At 40.6% G+C, this 12,296-nt stretch overlaps 1 protein-coding gene across 1 annotated transcript in view; it reads right to left on the minus strand.

The window, feature by feature from the left end:
• The window catches only part of LOC106091921 (protein Wnt-5), a 515,558-nt gene that overhangs the window by 58,173 nt on the left and 445,089 nt on the right, over positions 1-12,296 (minus strand). The window lies entirely within an intron of this gene.

Below are 12,296 nucleotides of genomic sequence, written 5' to 3' on the forward strand. Positions count from 1 at the left end.
ACGCCGACTATATGAAAAATCCGCAATTACTTTTTGGGCAACCCAATATCATCAAAATATTGGCCCAAAAGCCGGGCAATGACATAGGGAATGCTCCAACGTCTCATCATTTTCCCCACTTTCTCTACATATGCTATCGCTTGCCGATTTTGCAGAAGTGAGCTCGTAGTCCTCTGTAGACCTCCTCTTATTTCCTTTAAGCAATAGCCTCGTCCTCTCACGATGGGGATCACCCCATAGGATTTTTGCCGTCCACCGACTGTTTCACTGTTCCACATCAAAATATTGGCCCAAAAGCCGGGCAATGACGTAGGAAATGCTCCAACGCCTCATCACTTTCCCTACACATGCTATCACTTGCCGATTTTGCAGAAGTGAGCTCATAGTCCTATGCGTCGCGTTATGATACCAAAAGCTATACTGACCTTCTTCTTACTTCCTTTCAGTAATAGCCTCGTCTTCTCACGATTCGGATCACCCCATAGGATTTTCGCCGTCCACTGACTGTCGAGGACTGACTGACTACATACGCGTTCGTCGACCACGCCCTTAACTTGCACTGCGTCGACCCGAAAGGCTTCGGGTTAACCAAGTTTATTGATGACAGTCCTGGACTTCACTACCAAATTGTCTGCCCTTTCATTCCACAAAGGATGTGGATTGTGTAATCCTCAAAGAAAGGTGTTAATCTTATTCTTACACTCTTTGATTGTTCGAAACCTTAACGTCCTGGATGTTATTGCCCTTATGGCCAGTTTACTGGCCGTAAAGATGTTTACACTTCACGTCCTCGCGGTAACACCACACCACATAAGGCATTCCGTGATCGCCTGGATATCTGTCTGCAGGATTGTATTATGGTCAGCAGTCGAAAACAGATCTTAGTTCCTGAGTTTTCAATGGGGACCCTCAGGCACACTCTGTCCTCCAGCTATGATCCATCAGTGTAATATGATCTTCCAGACGACAATACCAGAGTTCCGTCAACTCAAGACTATGCTGGTAACAGCAGTTTTTCACACTCGACCTCAAGTGTCGCCTTAGAAATCCGAACGGAAACCTCTTTCACTCCTTCCAAGTTTCCTATCGTCGCCTCGATTTTACAGCGATGGTATGACCATGGAGGCCATAGTAGCGCAAAAGGTAGCAAGTCTGCAAATATGACGCCGAACGCCTTGGTTCAAACTCCGGGTTGAATATCAGAAAAATGTCCGCGGTAGTTATACCCTTTTACTAAAGCCAGCTACATTTGTGAGGTATCCTGCCATGTTAAAACTTCTCTAGCAAGTGGTGTCACTAAGCGAAACGGCCTTTGGACTAGACATAGGTAGTAGGCCTCCTATCATTGAGCTTAAACTTGAATTGGACTGCACTCATTGATATGAGAGAAGTATTCCCTGTTCCTTAATGGAATGTTCATGGAAAATTTAGTTAGGTATGCCCTGGACCTATGTCCTATCCATTCTCCCATCGTCTTAAGTGTCATAACCGCAGTGGTTGTCCTGGTCCTATCCCCTATCCATTCTCCCATCGTCTTAAGTGTCATAACCGCAGTGGTTGTCCTGGTCCTATCCCCTATCCATTCTCCCATCGTCTTAAGTGTCATAACCGCTGTGGTTGCCTCACACTTAATCTGTATGTCTATGGGTGGGATGTCTAGAATACCCCAGTTGGCGTGGTTCTCATCGCTCCGCCTATGCCAAGACAAAATGTTCTCAGAACCTGTTGTATTATCCTGTTGCACGTTGCATTTCGTCTTCATAGCAGTCCAACATTATGTTGAGGCGTAAGTTAGTATTAGCTTAAGCACGCTCCTGTAGAGCCGGTGGACTTTCTTCGGATTCAGGACCCATTTCGAGCGTAGGGCCCGTGCCCAACATCTGTGAGTAGTCGTAATCTTGTTGACGACAATCGTCAAAGTCTTCTATGCTTGGCCAATTTAAGTTATCTTGCCCAAGTCTTCTTCTGAGTAGTTTTCCGATTTTGTCCAGTTAATTTTCAACTTACTACGGAAGCTTATCATATTCGGCGCTGCACAGTGGGAGGAAATCGAAAAAAAAATTTGTAAAAAATATTCCGCATGAAAACGGGTAGAGATATCTCTTCGAAATTGGAATTAGTTAGAACTGAGGTGTCAGCGAGATCATGTGCAAAATTTCAAGGTCCTTGATTGTCGAAACGGCTTTTGGCAGGCCCCTGAAGTTGGTCGCCTTGGCCTTTCGAAAAATTTTTCGGGCTGTCAAATGTTCAGTTGTAATCCGATTTTTAGAATTCGTTTTTTGCTGAACCATTTCAAATTTCAAAGAGATATATCTACCAGTTTCTCACACGGCATATTTTTAATAGTTTTTTTTTCGATTGATCCCACTGTGCGATGGCCGTGCTATTCTAAACCTAAGGCACCGATGGTCAAAAAAAGAGTGCTCCATGAAGACCCTCCAACCCTGAACCTTTACGATTAGATTTTCCGAACTAGACTAGTCACATAGACATGACTTCACTCACGGCGTGATCGAGATACTCGCCATTATCCCACCATTCTATGTACCGTTCACAAGATAGGAAACAAGACTATGTATTCCAATACAGGGCAATGAGTCTCCTTCGCATTAGGTTGGCTTTGGTAAATTCACCATAGACAAAGTTGTGTGAAAAAACCACAGAGAGGACGGACTATACTACAAGGCTGCTTTCGAAAGCTCTGTACGTTAAAAGGCATCTGAAGACATGTCTGAGTTTGGTATTTCTTCAAAATTGATACGGCTTTGCAAGACAGACACTTAGTTATACCCACCACAATAGGATGGGGGTATACTAATATAGTCATTCCTTTTGTAACACCTCGAAATATTCATCTAGGACCCCATAAAGAATATATATTTATGATCGTCTCGAAATTCTGATTCGAACTAGCCATGTCTGTCCGGTCGTTTAGATTTGGATCTAGCTTCAATATAAGCCGATCTCCCGATTTGACTTCTTGAGCCCCTGTAAGCCACAATTTTTTGCAGAATCCATGGTGGTGGGTTCCCAAGATTCGGCCCAGCCGAACTTAGCACGCTTTTACTTGTTTTTATATCAGAATAGCTGGCCCTACACGCTACACCCTATGTTTGTGGCGCCCTTTTGACATGATCCAAATTTTAAAATAAATTATAGATGATGAGTTTTTGGCGCGCTCGGATTGCCAGTGGGTTCTATTCCCACCAGATGCCTTGGTCTGTCGCTACCTCTACGCTACTGGGACCTTTCGTTTGAGTCCCATACTGTCCCGTTCGGTGTACATGATCATTTGGGGCGACCCGCCCGGGAATATATACCACATTTTTATATACGTTCGTATTCTACTCTCAACCACCGTTCATTTGCATCCCATATCCCGATAAGCCTACATGTACGTTTGGCGGTGGTCTTTGGGAATGGACAGCCCCTCTAGGATTTGACCCCACATTTTACGTATTCTGCTTTCAATAACCTTTCATTTGATATCCATATCGCCCCAATCGGCAAACATGTAATTTTTTGGCGGTTTTTGGGGTGGGGCGGGACCTCGTCACTTGGATTTAAATTGTAATATGAAGTTCGTACTCTACTTTTAAATAACTTTCAATTGATGCCCATATTGCCCCAATCGGTTTTGCGGTTATTTAACCCCAAAGTTTTGTATCAACTTTTTGTTTTTGGGGCACCTTAATGACCATGCAAAAATTTCGTTTAAATTTAAGCACCCATCTTCGAGATTCGGTGTTTTTGAAAACTGGCGTTAGGGGGAGGGTTCGCCCCCTCGCAGATATCAAAAATTGAGGTACCCTATTTTCACCGGGGGCTGAACTCCACCATCTGTGAACTTTTCATGAAAATCGGTTCAGCCGATTAAAAAACAATTCGACTGAAATTTTGCTCTCTCCTTTGAACTTATTCTGAGATTGGTAAGAATCGGTTCATAACCTAAAATAGCTTCCATATAAACCGATCCACAGATTTTACTTATTGAGCTTTAATAGGCGAGGTTTAAGACCTTATAGAGACAAAGTTTTAGATCATTTGGGCTTAGAACAAGCCCTTCCTCATTCGATTAAGCTATGTCCGGCTGTCTATGTATTCCTGTATTCAAAGTATTGGTCGCAGTTGTTGTCGGATTATCATCAAATTTTCCCCGTGACACTTTTAGGCCCGAGGACCAAATTCACTGGAAAAAAATCGGTTGTGATTTTCATATAGCTTCTATACATATTTTTAAAACCGTAAGGAAAGGCTTACAAGAAATTATATTTTTTTATCCCTCCACCAAAGGATGGGGGTATACTAATTTCGTCATTCTGTTTGTAACACCTCGAAATATGCCTCTAAGACCCCATAAAGTATATATATTCTTGATCGTCATGTCATTTTAAGTCGATCTAGCCATGACCTTCCGTCTGTCTGTCGAAAGCACGCTAACTTTCGAAGGAGTAAAGCTAGCCGCTTGAAATTTTGCACAAATACTTCTTATTAGTGTAGGTGTGTAGGTTTTGATATAGCTGCCATATAAGTCGATCTTGGGTCTTGACTTCTTGAGCCTCTAGAGGGCGCAATTCTCGTCCGATTTTATTGAAATTTTGCACGTATTGTTTCGGTAGCACTTCCAATAACTACGCTAAGTATGGTTTAAATGGGTTTATGTTTTGATATAGCTGCCATATAAACCGATCTTGGGTCTTGACTTCTTGAGCCTCTAGAGGGCGCAATTCTTGTCCAATTTTATTGAAATTTTGCACGTAGTGTTTTGGTAGCGTTTCCACCAACTACGCTAAATATGGTTTAAATCGGTCCATGTTTTGATATAACTGCCATATCCGATCTTGGGTCTTGACTTCTTGAGCCTCTAGAGGGCGCAATTCTTATCCGATTTGACTGAAATTTTGCATGAGGTGTTTTGGTATCACTTCCAACAACTACGCTAAGTATGATTCAAATCGGTTCATAACCTAATATAGCTGCCATATAAATCGATCTAGGATCTTGACTACTTGAGCCGCTAGAGGGCGCAATTCTCATCCGATTTGGCTGAAATTTTGCATGGGGTGTTTTGTTATAACTTCCAATAACTGTGCTAAGTATGGCGTAAATCGGTATAGAACCTGACATAGCTGTCGTATAAACCGATCTTGGATCTTGACTACTTGAGCCTCTAGAGGGCGCAATTCTCATCCGATTTAGCTGAAATTTTGCACGTGGTGTTACTTTTAGCTTGCTTTAGAAAAAAAGTGCGCGAAATTTTGTTTACATTTGTTTGTTTGGCGTCAATTTTAATATGGAGCCCACAAAGGAGCATTTTCGTCATATTTTACTTTATTATTTCCGTAAAGGAAAAAACGCGGAGCAGGTTGCTAAGAAGTTACGAGATGTGTATGGTGATACAGCCTTAAAAGGAAGACAGTGTTAAAATTGGTTTCGCAAATTCCGTTCTGGAGATTTTTCACTTAAAGATGAGCCACGTTCAGGTCGGCCAAATGAAGTTGATGATGACCAAATCAAAGCATTAATCGAATTGGGTCGTCATGTAACTGAGCGTGAGATAGGAGAGAAGTTAAATATACCAAAATCAACCGTTCATTATCACATAAAAAGTCTTGGACTGGGTACCACATGTATTGAAAGAAATTCATTTAACAAACCGAAGAATCAACGCTTGTGATATGCACCTTAAACGCAATGAATTCGATCCGTTTTTAAAACGAATCATAACAGGAGATGAAAAATCGATCGTTTACAACAACGTTAGTCGAAAACGATCATGGTCCAAGCATGGTGAACCAACTCAAACCACTTCAAAGGCTGATATCCACCAAAAGAAGGTTATGCTGTCTGTTTGGTGGGATTGGAAGGGTGTGGAATATTTTGAGCTGCTTCCAAGGAACCAAACGATTAATTCGGATGTTTACTGTCAACAATTGGACAAATTGAATACAGCCATCAAGGAGAAGCGACCAGAATTGGTCAATCGTAAAGGTGTCATATTCCACCAGGACAACGCTAGACCGCACACATCTTTGGTCACTCGCCAAAAACTGAGTGAGCTTGGCTGGGAACTTTTGATGCATCCACCATATAGCCCTGACCTTGCACCATCAGACTACCATTTATTTCGATCTTTGCACAACTCCTTAAATGGTAAAACTTTCAGCAATGATGAGGCTATAAAATCGCACTTGGTTCAGTTTTTTGCAGATAAAGGCCAGAAGTTCTATGAGCGTGGAATACTAAATTTGCCAGGAAGATGGCAAAAGGTTATCGAACAAAATGGCAATTATATATTTGATTAAAGTTCATTCTAAGTTTTATTAAAAATGCATTTACTTTCTTTTAAAAAATCCACAATTACTTTTTGGGAAAGCAAAAAATATTCCAATCCCGTTTGTTTTATATTTCACTTTCACACCCTGTATATCTTCAGTGGGCAAACTTTTTCAATCACTGTGCACCACGCACAATATCTCATAACCTGTTAGCCATTTAGAGGTTTACATCAAACTTTATTATGAACGAATAACTTTAGAAGGCCACAAGCACAACTATAGAAAAGTTATGAAATGATTAAATTTTTTCGTTTTCTCTTTTTCCCATATAGAAAAAAAAGAAGAAAAAAAAAACGTACACACACCACGATGAGTGAGCAAATTGTTGAGTGCATGCAACATTCATGGATACTTGCGACCCCGGAATGTATTCCAGCAAAACTTCTTCAACTACGATGATTGAGAAAGCGTTGACAAGGAAACTTGCAGATATTAAAACAAAAAAAAAAAACGAAACTTCAAACGTGAACTCATAATAACAAAATCGGTTCTCCAACGCCTCACAGACAAGCTGCGAGGATTGTTTTCGCATAAAAATGTTGGCACAACTTTATTCAAAGCTCAAAATTAAAAATCGTTTAACATTTTTCTCCCTTGCACCCCCCTCCCCTAAACCCATAGAGCAGCAAAACTCACTAACAAAGTTAGCTAACTTTTGTGGCCAGGACAAAAAAGTTATCAAGGTGAAAACCCAATTCCATTTTTGACCATTTACTATGGGGCAGAAAGAGATGAGAAATGCAAAAAAAAATAAATATGAAATGGAATAATTGTTCTAAATTAGTTTGAGTTACGAAAAATGGGAGTGATGAATAAATGATGAAAACAAAAATGTTTTGTTGGGAAAACCTTTAAATGTTGTTAAGCTGTTAATGGATGGGATAATTAAACTATGGCTTACTAAACTGGATGGAGACAATTAAATGAAAATCTTAAATAGAATAATCTTCATTGATGACCTGCACCACCCGAAACAGGAAATCGAAGGAACGGTATATATGTGGAAACCAATGTGGATGATTGGAACCTCAGCATACTATGACCCGACAAGATGGAATGTGCCAACTATAGAGGAATGAGTCTGCTCCCCGTTAAATAAAGGGTGATTTTTTTGAGGTTAGGATTTTCATGCATTAGTATTTGACAGATCACGTGGGATTTCAGACATGGTGTCAAAGAGAAAGATGCTCAGTATGCTTTGACATTTCATTATGAATAGACTTACTAACGAGCAACGCTTGCAAATCATTGAATTTTATTACCAAAATCAGTGTTCGGTTCGAAATGTGTTCATTCACCGTAACGTTGCGTCCAACAGCATCTTTACAAGATACTTTTGAGCTTACTATGTGGAAGATGAAAACCTAAAGTCAATGAGATAATTGGGCCCTATCAATGCGGCTTTAGACCTGGTAAATTCACCCTGGACCAGATTGTCACACTGCGCCAGATCCTGGAAAAGACTCGAGAAGGACAAATCAACACCTACCATCTCTTTGTTGACTACAAAGCCGCCTTCGATACCCCGTTACGTTCAAAGGTATTTCAAGCCATATCTGAGTTTGGTATCCCTGCAAAATTAATAACACTCTGCAGGATGACACTTGCTGATACGCGTTCCTCAGTAAGAATAGGAAAGAATCTCTCCGAACCATTTAATACCAAACGAGGTTTCAGACAAGGAGACAGTCTATCTCTTTAATATCCTGTTGGAGAAGATTATACGAGATGCAGATGTGAATAGATATGGCACACTAATCACAAGAGAACACATGCTACTCGCCTATGGCGACTACATCGATATCATAGGTCGGTCACCGGAAGTAGTAACTGCAGCCTTTGAAAGAATCGAAAGAGAGTCAGTGAAAATGAGTCTGGGAGTAAATGGAAATAAGACGAAATGCATGGTTTCAACTCCCAAAATGCCTTGTACAACCCTGCAGATTAAGAAAATGAAGAAAGTTGGGAACCACAACTTTAAGATAGTCAGTAGCTTTATCTACCTCGGCATCGCCGTAACCGAAACGAATGACACCAGTTTTTTAGATTAAGCGGAGAATTATACCGGCAAACAGATGCTACTTTGGATTAAGTAGGAAGTTTAGAAACAAGGCCACCTCTCGACAGACGAAGACTACGCTATACAAGACACTGATACTACCCGTGTTGTTATATAGTTTTGAAGCATGGGTGCTTGTGAAAGCAGATGAGGCAGTGCTTGGAGTATTTGAGAGAAAGATTCTTCGTAAAATATATGGACCATAAGTAAGCAGTTTAGAAAAAGGACTAAGTAAGCAGTTTAGCAACAAGGCCACCTCTCGACAGACGAAAATTACACTATAAAAGACACTGATACTACCCGTGTTGTTATATGGTTCTGAAGTATGGGTACTTGTGACAGCAGACGAGGCAGTGTTTGGAGTATTTGAGAGAAAGATTCTTCGTAAAATATATGGACCAGTTTGCGATAATGGAGAATATGGGCGACGTATGAACCACGAGCTGTATGACGACGATAGCATAGTTACACGCATCAAAATACAACGGCTGCGTTGGCAAGGTCATGTTGTCAGAATGGGTGAAGAAGCTCCAGCAAAGAAGTCTTTTGAAGGCAAACACGTTGATATACGCAAGACAATGCAAATTTTGCCAATGAACATTCCACTAAGGAACAGGGGCAAACTTCACACATATCAATGGGTGCAGTCCGATTCAAGTTTTAAGCTCAATGATAAGGAGTCTCCTTTTTATAGCCGAGTCCGAACGGCGTGCCGCAGTGCGACACCTCTTTGGAGAGAAGGTTTACATGGCATAGTACCTCACAAATGTTGCCAGCATAAGGAGGGAAAAACCATCGTTGAAAATTTTTTTCTGATGGTCTCGCCAGGATTCGAACCCAGACGTTCAGTGTCATAGGCGGACATGCTTACCTTTGCGGTACGGTGGCTTCCATGTACACGCAAGCCGGAAAGACCAAAAGCCCGATGGAAAGATCAAGTGGTGGGCGACACCTCGAAACTTGGTTTCAGAGATTTTAGAATGAGCGCAGAAGATCGAGGACGATCGCTTGGAACGCTATTCTACATTCGGCTAGTGTAACAAATATTCTGTCATAGCCAATTAAAGTAAGTAAAGTAATGTGGACCACCATTGACAGGGATGAGTCCAAAAAATATCGGGATCATCGTCTTTTATGATCTAAAGTGTCTTAATCGAAACATCGGTTCATATGGCAGCTATTTCCAAATATGTTTTGATATTGACGATACATCACCATGAATTGCAGATTCATCGAAACCCGATAATAAATGCCCTTCTAAGGGCTTAAATTTCAAATTTTAGAATCAGTCTATGTGGAAGCTATATTCAAATGGGCACCTATGTGGGGAAATTCAATACGAATGCCTTGGATTCGAATCCATCTCACTGACGGAAAGACAAAATGTTGATATGTAGCAGACAAAATTTTTGTGTTCCAAGGGAAGGAAAAAATTTTAATGCATTGCCAACGGAATGACAAAATAATGTGACCGTCTTACTGTGGTGGGTAGAATAACACTCGTCAATAGTAAACCTAATTTGTGTAGGGTGTAGGGAACTATATAGTCGCCTTTGCCCTACATTTGTATACCCTCCACCATAGGATGGGGGTATACTAATTTCTTCATTCCACTTGTAACACCTCGAAATATGCGTCTGAGACCCCATAAAGTATATATATTCTTGATCGTCATGTCATTTTAAGTCGATCTAGCCATGTTCGTCTGTCTGTCCTTCTGTCCATCTGTCCGTCCGTCTGTCTGTCGAAAGCACGCTAACTTTCGAAGGAGTTAAGTTAACCGCTTGAAATTTTGCACAAATACTTTTTATTGATGTAGGTCGGTTGGGATTGAAAATTGGCCAAATCGGTCCATGTTTTGATATAGCTGGCATATATACCGATCTTGGGTCTTGACTTCTTGAGCCTCTAGTAGGCGCAATTCTTGTCCGATTTTACTGCAATTTTGCACGTGGTGTTTTGGTGTCACTTCCAAGAACTGCGCTAAGTATGGTTCAAATTGGTCTACGTTTTGATATAGCTGCCATATAAACCGATCATGGGTCTTGATTTCTTGAGCCTTTAGAGGGCGCAGTTTTTGTCCGATTTGACTGAAATTTAGCACGTGGTGTTTTGGTGTCACTACCAATAACTGCGCTAATTATGGTCCAAATCGATCTATGTTTTGATATAGCTGCTATATAAACCGATCATGGGTCTTGACTTCTTAAGCCTTTAGAGGGCGCAATTTTTGTCCAATTTGACTGGAATTTAGCACGTGGTGTTTTGGTTTCAATAACTTTTTCAATAACTGTGCTAAGTATGATTAAAATCGGTTCATAACCTGAAATAGCTGTCATATAAACCGATCTTGGATCTTGACTTCTTGAGGGCGCAATTCTTAGAGCTAGAGGGCGCTATTCTCATCCGATTTGACTGAAATTTAGCATGAGGTGTTTTGTTATGACTTCCAATAACTATGTTAAGTATGGCGCAAATCGGTACATAACCTTATATAGCTGTCATATACTCCGACCTGCGATCTTGACTTCTTGAGCCTCTAGAGGACGCAATTCTCATACGATTTGGAAGAAATTTTGTACAACGACTTCTCTCATGACCTTCAACAAACGTATCTAATATGGTCTTGATACAGCTCCCATATAATCTCGATCTCCCGATTTTGCTTCATGAGCCCCTACAAGGCGCAATTCTTATCCGAATGAACTGAAATATTACACAGTAGCCTAAAAAGAGATACTGCGTTTAGAACTCGACAAATGCGATCCGTGGTGGAGGAGATTCGGTCCCGCCGAACTTAGCACGCTCTTATTTGTTCTTTCCTTACCTGTTTTCCTTAACCGCACTCATGGCATATACCAAATATAAATAATACTCAGAATGTGCGAAACCATTTTTATTGGTTTAACACAAAACTATGTGAAGCTTTCTATGAAATTGGAAAACACATATACAGACGTGCTCGTACAAACTCCCACACATAGGTGAAGTAATATTTATGTGCAGGTAAATAAATTACCTTTAGAATTTGAACCAAATATATTTGGATATACCGAAATTAGCCAGGGGTTTTGCTAAATCTTAAACAACGTTATATACAGTGATTATTGCTATGTCTGCACTATATTCAGTTTCCATTAAAATTGGTTCAATAAAGTAGTAAAAATGCGTTAAAATCACCGGGCCGAACATTGAATACCCTCCACCACGGATATTTGTACGTTACCCACTTTTCATACGATGCAAAATGCACTATTTATGTACCCATACAGGCAGTGACGTAGCCAGGGAGACCCTTCGGTGTGTTGGCAATCAGTACAAAATCCAGCACTGTTCTATGACCAAATGTCACCGCTGATGGGTCAGTACCTGCACCCAATAGCAACCACAATTTTCACAAAAAAAAAATTGAGGTATCTTTACCAATTTCCCTGTAACAGAAGAATTTTGGCAATTTTCGATTTTGAAACGGATATCAAAGCGCTTAACAAAATTCGCTGTGCCAAATTTCAGCGAATCAGGCAATAATGGTTTATAGCCTAATACAGCTCATCTATAAACCGATCTCTCTATTTTAATTCTTCAGCCCCTAAAGTGCGCAATTCTTACTAGATTTGGCTGAAATTTTACACAATGACTTCTACTATGGTCTCCAATATTCAGTTCCAAAATGGTCCAAAATGAACCATATCTTGATATTGTTACACTAACATAGCAATTCCTTTCTTCTATCCTTCGTTGCCTAAAAAGAGATACCATGGCAAGAGCTCGACAAATGCGATCCATTGTGGAGGGTGTTTGAGGGTATACAAGTTTCGGGCTGGCCGAATTTAGCACGCTTTTACTTGTCGTTTTTATACCAACCACGATTAGATGGGGTTATACTAATCCAGTCATTC

Source organism: Stomoxys calcitrans, chromosome 5, assembly GCF_963082655.1.
Source record: "Stomoxys calcitrans chromosome 5, idStoCalc2.1, whole genome shotgun sequence".
NCBI lineage: Eukaryota > Metazoa > Arthropoda > Insecta > Diptera > Muscidae > Stomoxys > Stomoxys calcitrans.